The following is a 20,587-nucleotide window of genomic DNA, read 5'->3' as shown; positions in this document are numbered from 1 at the left end:
AGTTTAGTGTTCGTCATTCATCTAATTACACCTTCTTCTACATGACAATATGACGCCTGATACTACTTTGCTTCTGAATTACTATCACAATTTTACATGTACATTTGTAGTCTGTAAGATGACTGATAGGGCCTGGTAAGGACTGTATCAGTTTGCTGCCCCTCCCCATACATCTCCCACCAAAGAATTCTCTTTTTCCATTCATTTGTGAATGACAAAGAAATAACATTCTCTGAGCTTCTTGAATTTCTTGTCTGTTATATCATGATTAAACATGCTTGGCTCTACTTGGATTGTACAGCCCAAAATTTTAGTGCTGATGATCTCTGCCTAACATACAATGCCTCACAAAGTGTTCTGCCATTGGAGTTGGTTGAATCTATTGCATTTAGGAGACGAGCCAAAGACCGAACAGTATTCTCTCCTACCCATCTATATTGCCAAATAGCTAAAATGGCCACTCTGTCCAAGTTGCAAATTGCCTATCTAATAGCTTCCAGGGCAATCAAACATTTGTTTTCAGTATTTCATATACCCAAACTGCATTCTTCCAGTATTTGAAAATGAGGAAAAATTAGTGATGTAATTAATTTCAAACCTTTCTGAAACTTTCTCACTAATACACCCTCCCCCTCCCCACATACCCACACAAATAAAATAATGAAAAGAAAAAAAAGTTTACTGCTTGTTACTTTTTTGCTGTTCATGCAATAAAACTTGAGCATCGATGAAATTTTATGTGAACATTTGCACATTTCCCCAGAGAACAATGGTAAATTTTTAACATTTGTTAAAAAAATAGTCACTTGTTAGACTCCATTCGTGACTGCACAGAGCAAGCATTATTTTCTGGCAACTTTGAGCTAGTCTATCTCAAGCAATATTTTGTTTAAAGAAATGAAATTTGGTCATCTAGTACAACTTAATGCGTTCTGTTAACAATAATAATGAAAGGAATTTTACAAGAAATATTCAGCCCGAAAAGTTTAGGCAAAATTGCCCAAAAAATATGAAGTTCAGCTTTTTATATCTCAGGGACTAAAGGTATGACGAAAGTGAAACTTTGCAAGATTCTTAAATACAAAGTTTCATTTATATACTGCTTTCCTATACTAAATAGATTAAGTGCAAAGTTGACTATTGAGTAAAGAGGTTAAAAATGCAAAATTTTCCACATGATTTTGCGAACAACTATTTTCTATGAAACTCTCCACTCTGAGTTTATTAGAAAGACCATGGTTTTAACTGCAAAACAAAATGAGTGATTATCCAATGTGGGCTAACAAGCTAAATAATTTGAATCAAAGTTGGATGTGAAAATTGTGGCACAAAAAAGTGTAAATTTAGGATTCTTGTATCTTGTGGAGTAAATGCAAGCTGAATGTGAAACTTAATGTGCAATAGCTCAGTAGCACAGGGATGTGGAATACAAAATTTCATTCACCTTTAATTTTCCAATAATTTACAAATTCATCAAAAAGATTAAAATTTTTCTGAAAAATTGAAAATAGGGTATATTTGACACTTCCATTAGAAATATCATTTTCTATTAAAGCTTCAAAACCAGTATCATTCAAAACAAGTTGTTTTAACTAAACATATATAAAGATAAGACTTTATTCGCAGCATGATTTTTACAGCTACCTCTCTTCAATTTGTGCAGCATTGTTAGCGCACAGTTTCGAGGAGGGAGCTTAGAGCACAGTGTTTTGAATGAGACTGATTTTGAAGCTTTAACAGAAAATGGTATTTCTACCAGAAGTGTCAAATATACCTATTTTCAATTCAATTCAATAGGGATCTTTCTGATACTTTGTAGGTTATTTGAAACTAGTAGGCAAATGAAATTTTGTATTCCACATCTTTGTGCTATTGAGCTACTGTGTATGAAGTTTCATGTTTGGTATGCATTTACTCTGCGAGATATATGAATCTGAACTTTAAATTTTTTTCGTACCACGTTATTCACACCCAACTTTGATTCAAATTATCTAGCATTGTCAGCCTGCATTGTACAATCAAACACATTTTGTTTTGGAGTTAAAACCATGGTCTTTCTAATGAGCCCAGTTTGGATCATTTTACAGAACGCAGGTTTTTGCAAAATTATGTCAAATGTATTACACTTTTTGACTTTTTACAAAATCTTTCACTTTGCACTTAATTTATTCAGCATAGGAAACACAGAGCTTACTATATGCCAAATTTCATGTTTATCATACATTTAGTCCTTGAGATATAAAAAGCCAGAATTACTCAAAGTCACCAGAAATTTCTCACTCGCTCTGCACAGTCACGCATGGAGACAAACGAGTGACAGTACCTCGGCCACTAACGTTAAAACTTCACGAATGTTCATTGGGGACATGTGCGGCTTTTCACATAAAATTTCTTCAAAATCTGTGATGGCTGAGCAGGAAAATGTTCAGATTAGGAAATCGGGCACAGAATGAGTCAGGCAGTATCCACAAATACCACTGAATATACCTGCAAAATTATATCATTGCTGAAGTCTATATCACGGGCAGTGGCAGTCATGGTGTCTTATCTACCTCTCATAGGTTGGCAAAATGGGACATGCATAGCCTATGGGATGATACTTTTACATAACCAATGAGAGGCTTTCTTACTTCTCATTTGTTATGTAAAAGAGGCTACGCATTTCTAGTGGTGAATTTGAAATCCTTCTCTTCTTCGCTGATGTCATATATTTGATTGTTTCTTTTTTCAAGTATTTCATGAACTGGCATACACATACCAATGGGATGATTCTTTCACGTAACCAATGAGAGACAAGAAAAGAGGCACTGAATTTCTAGGGGCAAATTTGAAACCACTGTCTTCTTCATTGTTGTCAAAAATACTTGACTGATCCTTTTCAAGTACGTCATGAATTACAAGGTGGTTTTTAGGTTGAAATATGATGGGCTGGTGGTGAGCTGGTGAAGGCAACAAATAAGAAAGCTAAAATATGTGCTGTGGTGACAGACTAATCTGTAGCTTACCCCGAGGTCTAGGTTAGGTTTTAATGTAACACTTTCAGTCGCAAAAATTCAATTAGTACTCTTTGTTGTCACATATATTTGTTTTTCCCCCAAATACGTCATGAATTACAATGTTATGGTTATGTTTGGATCTAACACTACAGGTCAAAGTAGATTAATAATCTTGGTTGTTAAAATATTTGCATGTTTCCTCCAACTGTGTTATGATTTCAAAGGTATAGTACACTGACGTGAAAGTGTGACAATATTACTCCATCTCATGTTTCAAACATGTCATCTGTCTTCTACTCTCTCACTGGCTGCATAGAACCAACAGCTGACATATCATGTTTCCTTTCTATCATACTTCACAGAGAGTGGTGAAAACATTGCTGCACAAAATATGTAAGTATGCCACTGGCCCTGATCTTGACTTTTTTCTTATATCATAGTATGACACATAGTTCAGAAAATGCATGAAAAACTAGCCTCTCTTAAAATGGAACACAAATTATACAGACTATACTAAAGCAGTTTTTGATAATGAGAGAACTGATTAACTTCCAACAAATTTTAAACATAATTTCAAACCTGTTCTAAACTTTTTCCACTTACAAGCTTAACATCAAATACTTAACATAGTAAATGAAATCCTGCCCATTCCACCAAAAGTGTCTTTCCGCTGTCCACCTAACCTTCGTAACCTGTTAGTTCATCCCTATGAAATCCCCAAACCACTTTCCCTACCCTCTGGCTCCTACGCTTGTAACCGCCCCCGCTGTAAAACCTGTCCCATGCACCCTCCCACCACCACCTACTCCAGTCTTGTAACCCGGAAGGTGTACACGATCAAAGGCAGAGCCACGTGTGAAAGCACCCACATGATTTACCAACTGACCTGCCTACACTGTGAAGCTTTCTATGTGGGAATGACCAGCAACAAACTGTCCATTCGCATGAATGGACACAGGCAGACAGTGTTTGTTGGTAATGAGGATCACCCTGTGGCTAAACATGCCTTGGTGCACGGCCAGCACATCTTGGCACAGTGTTACACCGTCCGGGTTATCTGGATACTTCCCACTAACACCAACCTGTCAGAACTCCGGAGACGGGAACTTGCCCTTCAGTATATCCTCTCCTCTCGTTATCCGCCAGGCCTCAACCTCCGCTAATTTCAAGTTGCCGCCACTCATACCTCACTTGTCTTTCAACATCTTTGCCTCTGTACTTCCACCTCGTCTGACATCTCTGCCCGAACTCTTTGCCTTTACAAATGTCTGCTCGTGTCTGTGTGTATGTGTGGATGGATATGTGTGTGTGTGTGTGTGTGTGTGTGTGTGTGTGTGCGCGCGCGCGCGCGCGCGCGCGCGCGAGTGTATACCTGTCCTTTTTTCCCCCCAAGGTAAGTCTTTCCGCTCCCGGGATTGGAATGACTCCTTACCCTCTCCCTTAAAACCCACATCCTTTCATCTTTCCCTCTCCTTCCCTCTTTCCTGACGAAGCAACCGTTGGTTGCGAAAGCTAGAATTTTGTGTGTCTGTCGACCTGCCAGCACTTTCATTTGGTAAGTCACATCCTTTGTTTTTAGATATACTTAACATAGTAACTTATTTATAAAGTAATCAGATGTTTGAAGCTGTTTTATACCTCGGAGTTTGGTTCTGTAGAGAATCGCGAGGGGGAGGTGGGGGGGGAACCCAAGCAACAATAACTAATAATCAGGTGAACAAAGGTTTTGTAGGCTACCTTTGTCATGGATGAAGACTGGATAAGTGATCATAGCTTATAGAGCACAAGGCAGAGCAAAAAGCAACTGTAACTGTTGCTGAATATCTCAAAGCAAATACCGTCATAATTAAATCAGATATAGAAAGTGAAGCACAACATGTTTCACTAACAGTCATATAGCAATCAAGAGAAGTGGAGAAGAAGCATATTTTCGTATATAATAAGTCGTAAAGGAACACTACAGACAATTTCAAAAACTGAAGCATATAACAAAGAAATATAATGTGATGCAGACAGAGTCAAGCTATTACCAAGAATACAATAGATCAGTAAATATGGCTGAGAAAGGGCATATGGAAGAAAGAAAGAGAGAGATGTGATCAATATGTTTACAAATGATAACAGGAAGCTATATGTTACCAAAAAGCGAAAGGTGCAAGGAGGGCAACACATATGGATAGTGAGCAGCATTTACTTACATTGGTATGGTAGCATTAAGTCCACCGTGCCTGCATCGTCGATTAGAGTGACTACAATTTGTTGTTTTCCACTTCCAACTATTTGGTTTTCCATTGATGCATGATTATTCTATCACACAATGAGCTGATGGTTTACAAGAGGACAACACATCGATGTACAATACAATCCCTACACACTTCTTTGGCTGCTTTGTCAGCTATGTCGTTTCAAGGTATCGAGCATAAAACCACCGACTTGCCTTACTGTTTAATCTGACGTAAGGTGTTATCAATAATCTGAATCAACTAGACTACCGGAAAAATGCAGCAGACTTAATGTAACACGCCGAGTCAGTCAGATCAGACAAGAAACTTTGTAAAGTGATGCGTTTGAATGTACTTAGAACTCTCATAATGCCATAAAACTCCACACCATAATTTGTGAAGTGTTCTGGAAGGTGTAGGGCAACAACCTAACAGGAAAAACAGCTAAACAACTGAGTGTATTCCCTTAGTGGGAGCAATTCATTTAAACAGCGATAAAACTGTGGTACGTGCTTAATATTGCATAACACAGATTTGTGAAAACGTAATTTGCGACATGTTTTCTCGTACTGCGACAAACTTAAAATCATTTTGGGTCTCTGCAGATGACAAGGCAGCAACTTGTTTCATCCCCAGCTGTGTATTCAGAGGTCTGACATATCCAGATCCACAACCTGTATCCTGCATGGCTTGACTGCACGAGGCTGATTTCTGAACAGCCACTCAAAGTTGGGGGGGCTGCTGCACTAAATGCTAATGACTGAAGCAATACTAAGATTTTCAGGGCCTACTGAACCAGGAGGATGTAGCATCAAATCCGGAGCTGTGCTTCATCAGCCTCTAAACTGGGCTAGTCCAACGGGCTCCAGGTGATATCCAAATTCCCAATTCCCTCATAGTGGACAGAGTCTAATATCTTGAGGTCTTGAGGCAGGAATTGTGAATTGATCCATAAACCATGCTGCCATAATCTAATTGTGACCTGACAAATGCCTTATACAATTGCAGGAGGTGGGACTTGTCGGCTCCCCACATCTTTCCGTGTAGGCATTTAAAAATATTCAATGATCTAGTGCTCTTTGTTCGCAGGTCTTTTAGATGTGGGAATGTGGTTATTTTTGTGGCACATTGTCCTCAAAATTTAAAATATTGTCCCCCATCATGAACTTTGGTGGCTTAAAACTTCAATAAGCATGGTTAAAGTTGTCTGAAATAGTCTTCTCTGACAAGAACCTAAAACCAGTTTTATTACACTGAGCTTACAGCCTCCTGTAGGTTAGCTGTAATTGCCTCATTGTCACTGTAAAATTGGAGGAAGAGTAAAAGACCGCGAAGTCACCCAAAAATGAAGAGTATTTAGCAGGGCTCCTAACTGTGGGGGAGAAGTGATTGACTATGACTGTATAACACTGACTACACTGCCTTGGGGAGACCCCCCTTCTTCTCAACACAGCGGTCAGACAAGATATCACCAATGCTATATCAAACTTCCTTGAGAAAGGATTGGATAAGAAGCAGCCAATGTCTGTGTAGCTCCATTCATGAAGCTGGAGAAGCATGCTGTAACCTTCAATGGTGCCCTACACTCTTCAAGGTCTAAAAACGACCAAATGGTTTTGGTGTAAGAATGACTCCTGTATCAATGTCTCTAGTATAATTTAGCTGTCAAGGACGGAACAACAGTGCCTGAAACTACACAGAGAGCGGCCAAGTTGACCTTGAGATCTGAGAAGCCACATGAAGTGGTAGTGGTGGACCACATGGTCAAGAGTGTTACTGTACTGCTGGTAAGGGTCTGGATTCTTGTCTGGTTTCCATAATGGAATTAATATTTCCGTCTTCCAAGATGCAAGGTATGGTCCATAAAAACCAATGTGACTGAAGCAAAATCAGGGTTGCCGCAAGTTTCCCAAAGTGAAATTCCCTGATTTACAGACAAGTTTTAGCATTTTTCCCTGACAAAATTTGAGATCTCAAGGATAAGTAAAGACATAAGTTGACAAAAAAATGTAAGGACTTCTGTATTTCTCCCCCGTGTGAGTAAAAATCTTAAGTACTAACACTAAAATATTTTGAAATGAACTGTTTTTAGATGGAGGAAACAAGCCAAATGATATGTGTGTGTTTCATTAAGACCACTGTTGTTATATTATTTCAACAAAACAAAACACGTTTAATATGCACTTCCTTGGAGCCATGAGACAGATTTAAAATACCTTCACTGATTTCAGAAAGAAGTAGGCTTCTTGAAAGAAGTATATAAGGCAGGGGAGAGTTGTGTAAACCAACACTACAGGTGACCAACAATAAAATCTTGGTTCTACCACTTTCATTACTGTCAGTTATTACCCACTGTGCTATGTCTATTATTTTACAGGTATTGTGTGGTTTTTCTTTTAAGAAATATATGAGTACATAGCGTACAAACTACCAGCGACTGCCGCAATTTTCTTCTTTTTATCACCCATACTTTCTAATGAAAAAATTATTTTCGAATGCCAAAATGTACTAGAATAAATAAAATGTCTATAGAACACAACACTGTACTTGCCGTGAGAGAGTCGCAATTCCTGAAATCCATCACTCATGACCTCTGGCCTGCCAAGAAGCACCGCAGTCCTGGGTTCTTGGATAGACCATGAAAATCTGCCATGTTATGCCACACATAAACAGAACCAGCCTGTGGGCAAATCTGTGAGAGACTAGATCTGACAGGCTGTGCTTGCACATTAGTGGGAAACTGTGAGCTTCAGATCAGCAGGCCTGATCAGTTAGTGTGTGTGAGGATTTTATGGGCATCAGCGCCCTTACACTTATCAAATGAAACGAATGTGGAGAAACTAAAACTGTTATACACTATGTGATCAAAAGTATCTGGACACCCCCAAAAACACACATTTTTCATATTAGATGCATTGTGCTGCCACCTACTGCCAGGTACTCCATATCAGTGACCTCAGTAGTCATTAGACATCGTGAGATAGCAGAATGGGATGCTCCGCGGAACTCACGAACTTTGAACGTGGTCAGGTGATTGGGTGTCACTTGTGTCATATGTTTCTATATGAGAGTTTCACACTCCTAAACATCCCTAAGTCCACTGTTTCCGATGTGATAGTGAAGTGGAAACGTTAAGGGACACATACAGCACAAAAGCGTGCAGGCCGACCTCATCTGTTGACTGACAAGAGACCGCCGACAGTTGAAGAGGGTTGTAATGTGTAATAGGCAGACATCTGTCCAGACCATCACACAAGAATTCCAAACTGCATCAGGATCCACTGCAAGTACTATGACAGTTAGGTGGGAGGTGAGAGAACTTGGATTTCATGGCCGAGTGTCTGCTCATAAGCCATACCTCACACTGGCAAATGCGAAATGACATCTTGCTTGGTGTGAGGAGCGTAAAAACTGAGCAACTGAACAGTAAAAAAACGTTGTTGTAGTGATGAATCAAGGTACACAATGTTGCAATCTGATGGCAGGGTATGGGTATGGCAGATGCCCGCTGAACGTCATCTGCCAGTGTGTGTAGTGCCAACAGCAAAATTCGGAGGTGATGGTGTTATGGTGTGGTCGTGTTTTTCATGGGGGGGGGGGGGGGGGGTTTGCACCCCTTGTTGTTTTGCGTGGCACTATCACAGCACAGGCCTACATTGATGTTTTAAGCACCTTCTTGCTTCCCACTGTTGAAGAGCAATTCGGGGATGGCGACTGCATCTTTCAACACTATCGAGCACCTGTTAATAATGCACGGCCTGTGGCGGAGTGGTTACACGACACTAACGCCCCTGTAATGGACTGGCCTGCACAGAGTCCTGACCTCAATCCTATAGAACACCTTTGGGATCTTTTGGAACACTGACTTTGTGTCAGGCCTCACCGACCGACATGGATACCTCTCCTCGGTACAGTACTCTGTGAAGAATGGGCTGCCATTCCCAAGAAACCTTCCAGCACCTGACTGAATGTACAGCTGCAAGAGTGGAAGCTGCCATCAAGGCTAAGGGTGGGCCAATACTGTATTGAATTCCAGCATTACTGATGGTTGGCGCCATGAACTTTTAAGTCATTTTCAGCCAGGTGTGCAGATACTTCTGATCACCTAGTATTTATCCTTGCACCTGAAATTACCATACAGTCACTCTATCTCACATGCACTAAAACCAATTAGGAGAGAAAGTAGCTACACATGAAATTAAAACACAGAAAACAAAACAGAAGAGCTAAAAGAAAAGACAGAGAAATATGACTGGCTGATCACTTACAAAAAAATTGGGTGAGCCAATCATCCTGTTGACACATTAAAAATATCTCCCTAAAATCTTGTTAAAAATGTTGGATAATTCACAAAACTTTAAAAATTTAGCCATATAATTTAAAATAGAGGGCAGATCTGTTGGTAAACCCACTGCAGTCTGCAGGTCAAAAAATAAAAAACAGTCCCATAAAATGTGGCGCGTGATCTGCACACCACAAGCACCAATGAGAGTTCTCTCACCAGAATAAGAACCCATGTGTTATGGGGCTGTGGCCTATGCAAAGACGAGTAAGAAGGACCTCGTCCCATCAACTTGACTGGAAGGAAGTACACCACAGCCGAGTTGTGGGCTTTACTACAAGGAGCTTGTTGCCAGTCACTTCCAGCCACTCATCTTCCCATTGATGCCTGACCTTGTACCTCAGCAGCGAGGTGATAGCACGCAGGGTGATGGCACACTGAAATACCAGAGGATCATGACAAGCTTGATTTTCCATTTTGTTCCCTGCAATTCCCATGTGCCCAGGTACCCAGCAGAAAGACACCTCCTTCCGCTGTCGTAGTTGGAGGAGGGCATCCTGGATATTCTGGATGACTTTATCTGCTGGGTACAAGTGTTGGAGAGAGTAAGGGGCACTCAGAAAATCTAAACAAACAATAAATTTGGCACTGCAAGAACATCTTTTCTGCTCCAGTGCCCCCACGATTGCATATAACTCTGCATCGAAGATAGTAAATTCTTGAGGCAATTGTACCTTCAGGACACGATCTGTGAAAACAACAGAACAACCAATGGCATCCCCGTGCTTAGACACATCCTTAAAGACAGCTATATAGTTGTGGTGCGCATATAAAATGTCTGCAAATATTGAATTAAAAACAGAAGCAGGAGTGCAATCTCTCCTGCACTGCACTAAATCTAAAATGACACTGGGCCTCTGTGGTAACCGGGGCAGCAGACGATTAAAACCCTGGATTTGGGGTTGTACTTTCTCCACACCGAGTGACTACATCACACGCTGCACGTGGATCCCAAATGGCAGTGTTGCTCATTGGTTGAGAAAAAGGCATTCCAGAGACAGATGAGTAACAGTACGTTGTGCGGGCGAAGTCAGAGCTGCAAGGATTTTACATGCCTGATCCACCATGAGGAGCTGCCACCGGATGTTAAGTGGCAGTTCCCTGGCCTCAGCACAGAGGCTGAGTATGGGACTGTTCCTATAAGCACCTGTGGCCAGCCCGTGGAGGACAGCGTCCATGATCTTAAAATATGAAGGCCTCGCTGATCCATACACCGTGCATCCACAGTCCAGCCACAAATGTACGAAAGCCCTATAAAACTGGAGCAGACGTGCCATGTCCACTCCTCAAGACCTGTCGCTAAGGCACTTTACGATATTCAGTGCCTTGAGGGTTCTTGCTTTTAGGTCTCTCAGGTGCGGCAACCACGACAATTTTGAGTCTCTGAAATATAGGATAGTGTCTCCTATACGCAATTCAGGCAAATTAAAAAAAAAAAAACAACTATGAGAACGATTAAAATGAACACACACACACACACACACACACACACACACACTTATCCACAGAAAACTGAAAACTATCTTTGAAACACCCTCCTCTAACCTCCACACTAAGTTCCACCTGATGGCTTGCTGTTTCAACACTGGAGGAGGAACAGAAAACAGCAAAATCGTCCACAAGTAAGGAGCACTGTACAGGACTCCTTACCATAGACATGAAACCATTTATGACTGTGGCAAATAGGGTAACACTTAAAACACTGCCCTGAGGGACATCATTCTCCTGCTCAAAACTATCTGACAGCAAGGCACCAACTCGGGTCCGATTAAACTGTTGAAACAGGAAAAATCGTATGAAGATGTGGCAGTGGCCACGAAAGCCCCACTAATGTAGCTGTGCAAGAATACAGTGTCTCCAAGCAATATCATACACCTTACTGATGTCTAAGAATATACCAATACAGTCATGGTTGTGTAGGAAAGACTGTTGAACAGGCACCTCTAGCAGGGTCAGCCTGTTGACAGTGGACCGAAATTTCTGGAATCCACATTGTAAGTGGCAAAGGTGTCCTCTGGTCTCTAACAACCAGATCAGATGAAAGTTAACCATTCACTCCAGGGTCTTTCCCATACAGCTTTTTAAGGCAATACCCCTGTAACCAGTGGGAGATGTAAGGTTCCTTCCCAGTTTCAGGAGAGGTATCAGTACCGCCTCCCTCCTCGAGTTGGGGTAGTTGCCTGTCTGCCATATAAGATTAAAACAATTGGGGAGGATTTCCTCTGATGCCATTGGCAAGTGTTGAAGCATGCGGTACCGGATTTGGTAGTGACCAGGTGCAGTATCAGGAGACTCAGGAAGTGCTGATTCAAGGTTCCACATGGAGAAAGGAAAGTTGTAGGCCTCAAAACAGTTGGATCTGAAGTTCAACTTGCCCTTCTCTACAGCTACACAGTAATGACAAAATGCCAGATCCAGATCCCTGCTAGCATCGACTGTTGTTTTTGCAAAATGTTCAGCCAGAGTCTGAGTGATGTCTCTGGGCATCTTTTGGAGACACCCCTGTTTCAGCACCACTATTGGTAAGCTACTGTGTTTATTGGAAATCCTCCTGATGGCTTCTCATACTTTTGTAGAACAAGTGGAACAGTTATTGGAGTCGGGAATGCTTGCCATGATTGCCTTTTGCTCTCCTTAATGACGCATTGCACCTTGGCTCTTGTGACTCGAAAGAAAGTGAGGTTGTCTGCTGTTGGACAGCATTTAAACCATTGAAGAGCCATTTGTCTGGCCCGGATGGGTTGACGGAACTCTTCTGTCCACCAAGGTACAAGTTGTCTCCTAAGAGAACTGAAAGACTATGATACAGAGAGGTCAGCAGCATGATTGATCACATGCATGATGTGGTCCACCCATTCCTGTATGCTGTCACTGTGTTCAAACACAGCCAACTGGCTGAACAGCACCCTGTTGGCCCTTCCAATCATCCCTGTTGGTGGCTTCTGTTCCACCAATGTACCATCCAATAGGTGAATGTGGAGTTGGAATTGGTCACTGGAATGAAGATCTTCAACGAGCTCCCAGTGAATAGAGTCAGCGAGGGCTGGACAGCAGAGAGTTAGGTTGATGGCTGTGAATGACCCAGCAGCAGCAGCACCACAGAAATGAGTTGGAGTACAAGCTCTTGAGATGTCAGGAGGCTCTCCAAAACACGACCTCAAGGGCAAGTAGAAGTTGAACCGCACTGGACATGATGGGCACTAAAGTCTCCCAGGGAGAAACGGTCGAGGCAGCTGTTCCATAAGATCTGTGGGAGCCTTAGAGTCTACTGCATCCAGCAGAAGTAAATACAGAGAGCCTCTGATGTGCATGAATTTCAACTGCTACTGCTTGCAGGTCAGCAGCTAGGAAAAGAGCAGAAAAGTGGTGGGCATTAGTGACAAAGACTGCGAGCCTTCCCTTGGCTCTTTCCCCCGATAGGTCATCCTTTCGGTATAGCATATAGCTCCATAGCACAGGGACGTCTTTATCTTTAAAATCTGTTTCTTGTAAACACAAGCACAAGGGGTGTGACTGACCTCTAGGAGTTTCAGTTCCTCCACATGAGTGCTGAACCGATTTAAGTTCCACTGGGAGCCATGTCATCAGTGCAGTTTTAATTTGCCCCTACCTTTGCGCCAGGCAAGTGAAGCACTGGTAGAGCAAGTGTGAATGGAGGGGCTGCCTGGATCCAAGGCATCTAACTCCATGGTGTTCTCCTCATCAGTCAGAGGTATCAGAATTATGTCTGACGGTGCCTGGGACAGCTTGTGACCTGAAAGTCGGGATTCATTCCCTGCACCCGGTCCTGATGAGGATGAGGCGTAAGGAGGCATTGAGAGGCACTCTGCTTTATGTGTGCCTTCTGGATGCTCCCTGCGGAATTGTTGTTGGTCTTTCCTGTTGCAGCTGCCTGGATTGCTCTGCCCTTCCTCTTTTTTCCTTGGCATGTACATGTGCAAGTATAGGTGCTTGTGGCGGATACGGGCATGCTAGGCACCATCTGTGTTGAAGCGTCCACTTTGGAAATAGCTTTCTGCAACAAGGAAGAAAATGAGATGGCAAAGACAGGGTGTTTCGTTGCCTTACGTTCTTTTTTGTCTTTGGCATGGGGGAATCCACTTCATCAATTATTTCCTATATTTTGCATTCCTCAGCAAAAAAAGGGCAGCCGCAGCTCCAGACTGGGTGGTTCCCAGAGCAGTTGACACAGATCGCTGGGGATGGGCAGTCAGCCCCATGTCATGAGCTGCTTTTCAACACTTCCTGCAGATCACTTCACTTACACTACTCATGGTTGTATGACTGAAACACTAACATTTATAGCACCGCATAAGGTTTGGTATGTAAGGCTGAACATTAAGTTGAAGGAACCCTGCCGTAAGATGTTCAGGCTGTGTCGGAGAATTTAATGTGACAATGAAAGTGGCAGTCTTTTCACTGTCTCCATTAGTCCTTCGAATTTGTTGCTCCATATCGATTATCCCCTGGGATGCCCATTCTTGTTTCAGTTCTGTTATGTCCATGTCCATGATATCTCGGTTCATGACAATGTCCTTACAGGTTTTAAGAGAGATATGCATCTCAACAATGATATCATATTCACCCAGTTTCTGCAATTTCTTAAGAAGTTACACCTGCTTTGATCTGTTAGTTTCGACCAACAATGAGCAATTACACAGTCATTTTATATAGATTTTAAAGTGCCATCAAGGTCTTCCAAACCCTTAAGGATATAGAAGGAGGAAACTTTTTCAAATGTCCCCACCTTCCTTTATCACCAAAAACACGTTGTAGTCCTAAGTTGTCTTATTATCAGGAGGAATAGCCTCTCTTGTTCTCTTGGGTTAATGGGTGTGAACACTATCAGGCGGTACCCTTCCTGTTGGGAGGAGATGATTATAGGGGTTCCATCTAAGTCTCATGACCAGCTAGGAAAATAAGGGTCCACTCAGACAGAGCCCCGCAAGCCTGAGTAAGCCTTATATAACTGAGGTATGGTAGGTTCCCCACAGGCTGCCCGCTAATGACTGTTCCACCTCAACAGCCACGCATTCCATCAGCGAGCCGCACACCCTGAGATAGAGTTTTTTTTTTAAATAGAGATTTATTCCATCCTCGCAATCCGGGCGGTCAAGCTAAGATCCCTGTTCCCTGGGAGAAACAACATTCTACTGTCGCGCCGCAATGTGGTCGCTGAAGCATGGCCAAAGCTTACGGTGACAGGGAACTGGCAGCAAGACAATCACACACTTGCAACTAAATTTTCGGCCACAGCCTTGGTCAGAAAATGAGAGAATCCCCCCCCCCCCCACACACACACACACTACCACTCAGACACAGATCATGCCACACACGACTGCTGTCTCCAGCTGCTGTGTCATCAGATCTTAACAAATCACTCCTAACACCTCCCTGCCTCTTGTTGGCAGCTGCTAGGCTAGTGGCAAGAAGTGGTGGCAGCACTGACTACAAGCTGAGGGGAGCAGTAGGAAGGAAAGAATCAGTAAGAATGAGGGAGTAGGAAGCAGCGCTTGTACTCAGCTGCACCAAGCCAGCGACGATGTATGACGTCTTGGTAAACAAACCATTTCATCTACTAAGACAAAAATTAGATTTTCCAGTTTTTTTTTATCAAATTAACCTGATATTTCCCTTACATGTTTGAAATTCCCTAATTTCCCTGTTTTCTAGAACTTGTGGCAACCCTGAAAATAGAGGCACGTTTTTGACTCCAGGGCACAAGATGACGGAGCTGGCATAATGAATTTGATATACTCCTGTGGTGTAGGAGCTAGAATATTCAGAACAGAATTCTCTTGAGGCACAATCAGTTGGTTTTAAGTGAGATGTATAAGAAATGACTGTTACGTAACAGTACAGCTATTGATCTTGCCAAAGCTTCTGTATCATAAACACATGGTATTGCTAAAAAGAGCATTGGCTGGGTCTTGATGGAACAGCAGTTTGTCGAGTGACATTTACTGACTGATTTACTATTTTCTTTAAGTCTGTTATCCGGATACAATAAAAAGACCAAATGTTGTACTTGAGTTAGTATATACGAATATGACATGCAATCTATACTACTACATAAAGACAAATTGTAGTTTAACACTGTTATCAAAAATGTCCGAAAGTTCTTGGCTGATTAATCCAAATTTTTCATGACACTCTAATACCTGTTTGGATAGATATATGTTAAATATTTTAATAAATATTTAATATGTAAAGGGAAAATATTGTTAGCAAATATCTCAAGAAGTTCTTGACCAGTTTAGTTCAAATTTTTACTCAATAATCTTATGAACATTTGGACAGACATCGAGTACATATTTTATTGTATATGATATTTAAATACATGTCATACATACAGTGACAATGATTTTAGCAAAAATCTTGATAAGTGCTTGACCAATTTACTCTGAATTTTTACACAATGCTTTAACAATTACATCTATATGATAGCTAGGCAATTTAACTATTACACAAATTGTTTCTTTCAAATATAGTCTTTCTCCTTTTATTGTAATCTTATTCGTTTGCAGATTAGAACTGTGCAAATTACTCACAGATTCAGCAGCTGGAGAGGTCTCCCTCATCTCTCATATACCAATGATATCAACCATTCTCACATTCATTTTAAGTGAATTCAGCTCCCGGTCGATGTTTCCTTTTCAATAACAATAAACAAGGTTCAAGGTCAGGGAGAGGGTGGAAGAGGAGATGACTGCAAGGGAGGAGGAAATAAAAAGAGAGAGAGAGAGAGAGAGAGAGAGAGAGAGAGAGAGAGAGAGAATGAAATGATCATATGGCATTTATTGGCCGGGATATCCCCTTCGGGTTCGGCTGCCATATTGCAAGTCTTTTTAGTTGACGCCACTTTGGCGGCTTGCATGTCAATGATGATGAAAATGATGACGAAGGACACACAGCACCCAGTCCCCCGCCGAAATTGTGAAGTATAAGCATTGCCAGGTTCACTAGTATTTTAATAATTTCAAATGAGGTATTATAATTAGGCATTATGTTGTTTAAGGAAAAATGCATTAAACATCTACTTAAAAAATATAAATAATTTTAAAAAATTTACATACTATCTTTTGGACATCTGGTGCACAGATATACGTTCGTCCAAAATCCAGAAGGCACTTGCTACTGGTCTACTGTACTATGCTAAAATTGTAAAGCACAAATTTTGTAATTTATAATCCTAGACTATACTACACTACACAACACTGCAATACACTATACTCCCTCACTTTCCATCAGAACAAAACTATATATTTCTTCAGTTGTCTGGATAGTTAGCCCTGGCATGCTGTTGCACAACTCGGGAATCACAGCAGCCTTACTGCTGTGCCACCTAAGATTGATGAGACTGGGAGATAGCTGTCAGAATCTCTGAAGTTCATCTCCTTGCTGCCTCCAGGAGGTTGCTGTAGATGGATCTTCTCCTATGTGGGTTGTTTCTCACAAGCTAATATTTTGGCTGTCAGTAAATTCAGCTGGTGCCAAAGCTCCTCATTCCTTATTATGTTATTGGCAGGTGTCTTGCTAAAGACATTCCTACTCTTGTCTGCAACATACTGTCTAAGGGCAAAATCTCAGATGATGTGGTCTGAGTGTCGACTGCTCCACATTCACAATTATCTAAGGTACCTTGTTGTATTTTTAGTTGTAGCTGGGTTATGAACCATGTCCCAATGTGTAGTCTACAGCTCCCTGGGTCGGGTGGAAGTACAACATTCTTGATCTTTATTTTATGTTAAGAAGGAACTGGTAGGTTATCCTTCCTGTTTCTGCCCTGTTCCAGATTTCTTGCCATTCTTTACCAATGCATGCCTTTCTTTCTATACTTGATGTGTCTCTTGTACCTAGTACCACTACTTTATCATATTCGTCCTTCTCGAGCCAATGTTGTGCACCTATCTTCCTTACTGCTAGGTCCTGGGGTAGTAAGTCTACTATCACCAGCAGCACCTATTGGTGTTGTTCTCTATGTTGTACTATCACACCTGTTAGACGCATGCTTGCAGAAGAGCATTTGCTCTTTACCTTTCTGGCTATGTCAGTCCATATGACTGACCCATAGCCCATAACAGTGATTAAGATTGTATTGTGGTACATTCTTATACCACTTAAGAGGCAGCTGACAGCTTCTTTGGCCAACTGATGTTATTTTGTTCATGATTTTAATGCCTCTCTGACAAAGAATTCCAATAAGTGCAAAAGTTTTTATTTTCATCAGTATTTCTCTCTAATTATGAACTTATTTTCTGTTTGCAGGAAGGTCATTTATTCTAAACTGTTGTGTGGGCTGTGATCTTTAATTTATTTTTTGCATATCAATTGCTAGGTGTTTTAAGAACTTCCCCACTAATTTCTTCTAATTTAGCCTTTGTGTTTGCAGATACTACAATTAGCAGATCATCTGCACTGGCTATGTGGCCTCTAGCGAGACATACTTTATAGCTTATTCAATAAAGGTTCTTTGCCAACATCCCACAATTCTGGAATACAAACAGAGCCCCATGGGCAGCCTTTGCTGATATTTTTCACAATTTTCTCTCTGAGACATTACAGTTTTGCCTGCCTGTCTGTGGGTAATCTTTTAACCTGTTACAGAAACACCTGTGGCAGTCCATTTGCTTCAGTCTTTTGAATATAACAGGTTACCATAAGTTACTGGATGATCCACCTATGACAGCCATTATGCCTATACAATACTTGCCCCCCTGAGTGTTCACAATATGCACTGCATGATTTACGACATTTTTAATGTATTTTGCTTTCCTGAAACTGTACTGCAGGGGGCTCTTGCCAATTACCAGTCTATGATCCCTTAGACAATGGCATAGAAGCTTTTCCCTGTATTCTGACTGGGGCATTTACCCAACAAATTGGTCCATAAGATTTAAGTTCTCCTGGGCTTTTATCTTCACATTTTTTAATAGTGAATGACAGCATATCTAATACATAGATGCCAACCTTAACAAGAAGCTGTCAGTTATCAGATGGAAAATATGGGTGGAATATGGGAGACCTCCACCCGTGAAAATATTAAAAATTAGAAGCCTCATTTTCAACTTTAAATGCTATATTTCAGACACTGTCCCACCCTAAATAATGCCAGGAATAAAAATGACTTTAAATGAAAAAATCATGTTAAATGTAAAAGGCTACAAACTAGTTTAGTAAACATCAAGGGTGCTTCAGAAACATTTCTGTAATTTTCAAATACTGCAAAAGCAACACACATATCGTACACAAATTATTAATGGAAGTAAAAGAATCTTGACACAAAATACACTTACATTGTTGAAAAGAGGCCTGTCATCAGTGTTTTATACAAAAATATTCACAACTGTTTTTATCCACTGCCCCTTCTTTTTCCTGGATCTGCCCTATACGTGTATTATTAAGCGTTGCCAAGTTTTCGAGAACTTTGAGAACAGAAACAAGGTTTTAGGAGACAAAATTTCATTATTCTACTGCTTTCCAGTAATTTACAATTTGGGTGCAAAGCTGATGATTTTTGTAAAAATGCCAAAAAATGGCTATTTTTAGACCACCTTTACAAAAAAGTGTCTTCTGCAAACATTTTTAAACAGTTTTAATTGCTTATACCATATTGTAAACCACCTAAAAAACTACATCCGGTTTTGCAATGTGCACATATAAGGCCCTAAGAAAAAGCAATAAGGTGGAGATGCATTTAAAATGCACCCATATTCCATTGGTAGCCTACTCAAAGCTGATATCTCTATTAAGTTCTACTATTGTTTAGTACCCTCCAGGGAAGGTAATATCAGAAGTTCTGATGACTAGGGAGTGAGATTGAGACTGAGTCAGAACAACTGGGAAAAACTAAAAAGGAGAGTTTTTTGGCCACAGCTCATTGTGACATATTTCAGCGTCTTTTTCTCCTATAGCAACTACAGAATCAAACTGGTCATAAACTTCAAAATTTAAATGTGTGTTACCAAGGCACTGAACATCTTGTTAGTAAAATTTTTACAAAACAGCTGCAAGACACATCATAAAAACTGCCTTCAAATTTTGCACCACTGTAAGTTTTGTCTATAAATTTGCAATGTTATGACATGCTAGTTCAATTCCAGTTTAAAATATAGCACATTCTATGTTTGCATAGCTTGCAGTTTATATGAACTGATGAAAAATTGGGTAAATGCGTTGGTATGGTGCATTGTGGTTTTACCACTGCTGGCTTCTTTTAAAGTGAGAAATCCAGCATTACCACTGGCACAGTGCCATGCCCAACAGCTGTGCAACTCCAGCTACCAGTGGGTTTCTTTACCACAGGTTCCCAAGCCTGATAATGGTTTCTTTACACAGGATCCCATGCCCGATGATATATTTCTCCAGTTGTCAGAGGACAATGCTAGAAGGGGCCTTTTTAAGATGCTAGGTTTACATTTCCTTCAAGGTATTTGAATATGTTACAGGTTTCATTAATTTGCTGTAGAAAGTCATGAAGAAAACTTTACTGCCAGCCTGATAATGTCACTGAGGGTGCTGGAATAACTGCAGTAATATATTGTTTCAGAACCCGGTACTTGTCACTCCTCAATGGCCAACAAAATTTATTTGCTGGGCCATGTGGGTGCTTAAAGTTTATTAAAGCATCCCTCTGTGGAAGTATCACATATTTCCAATCCACCAGTCTTTTTCATAAATGCATGCAGCATACTGTACTGGCTGAAGGTCAGATGTTAATAAATCTCCTTCATTACTGTCACTAGCTTTCGCAAGAAAAGATGAATCATTAGAGAAACTGCTGGCTTGCATTGTTGTTTCATCAACTGGCAAAAAATCATGATATTCTCTAGTTCCTGCCCATGATAAAACCACTTTTCTTGTAACACTTTATTTCATTCAATTTCTTCTTTGCTGATGAAAGCAAATTTTATGTCATTAATGCTCTTGCAGAAGCGAAACAGATCAGTCCTCCAGCCAGGACACATTTATGAAAAAGAGTGGTGGATTGGAAAATATCCATGAAGCTTTTGCTGAGCAGAAGGATA

At 40.9% G+C, this 20,587-nt stretch overlaps 1 protein-coding gene across 3 annotated transcripts in view; it reads right to left on the bottom strand.

The window, feature by feature from the left end:
- LOC126260047 (DALR anticodon-binding domain-containing protein 3) overlaps positions 1–20,587 on the bottom strand; it is an 86,906-nt gene that overhangs the window by 56,522 nt on the left and 9,797 nt on the right. The window lies entirely within an intron of this gene.

The sequence above is a fragment of the Schistocerca nitens genome, chromosome 5 (assembly GCF_023898315.1).
Source record: "Schistocerca nitens isolate TAMUIC-IGC-003100 chromosome 5, iqSchNite1.1, whole genome shotgun sequence".
NCBI lineage: Eukaryota > Metazoa > Arthropoda > Insecta > Orthoptera > Acrididae > Schistocerca > Schistocerca nitens.
This window is presented reverse-complemented; position numbering and strand designations above follow the sequence as displayed.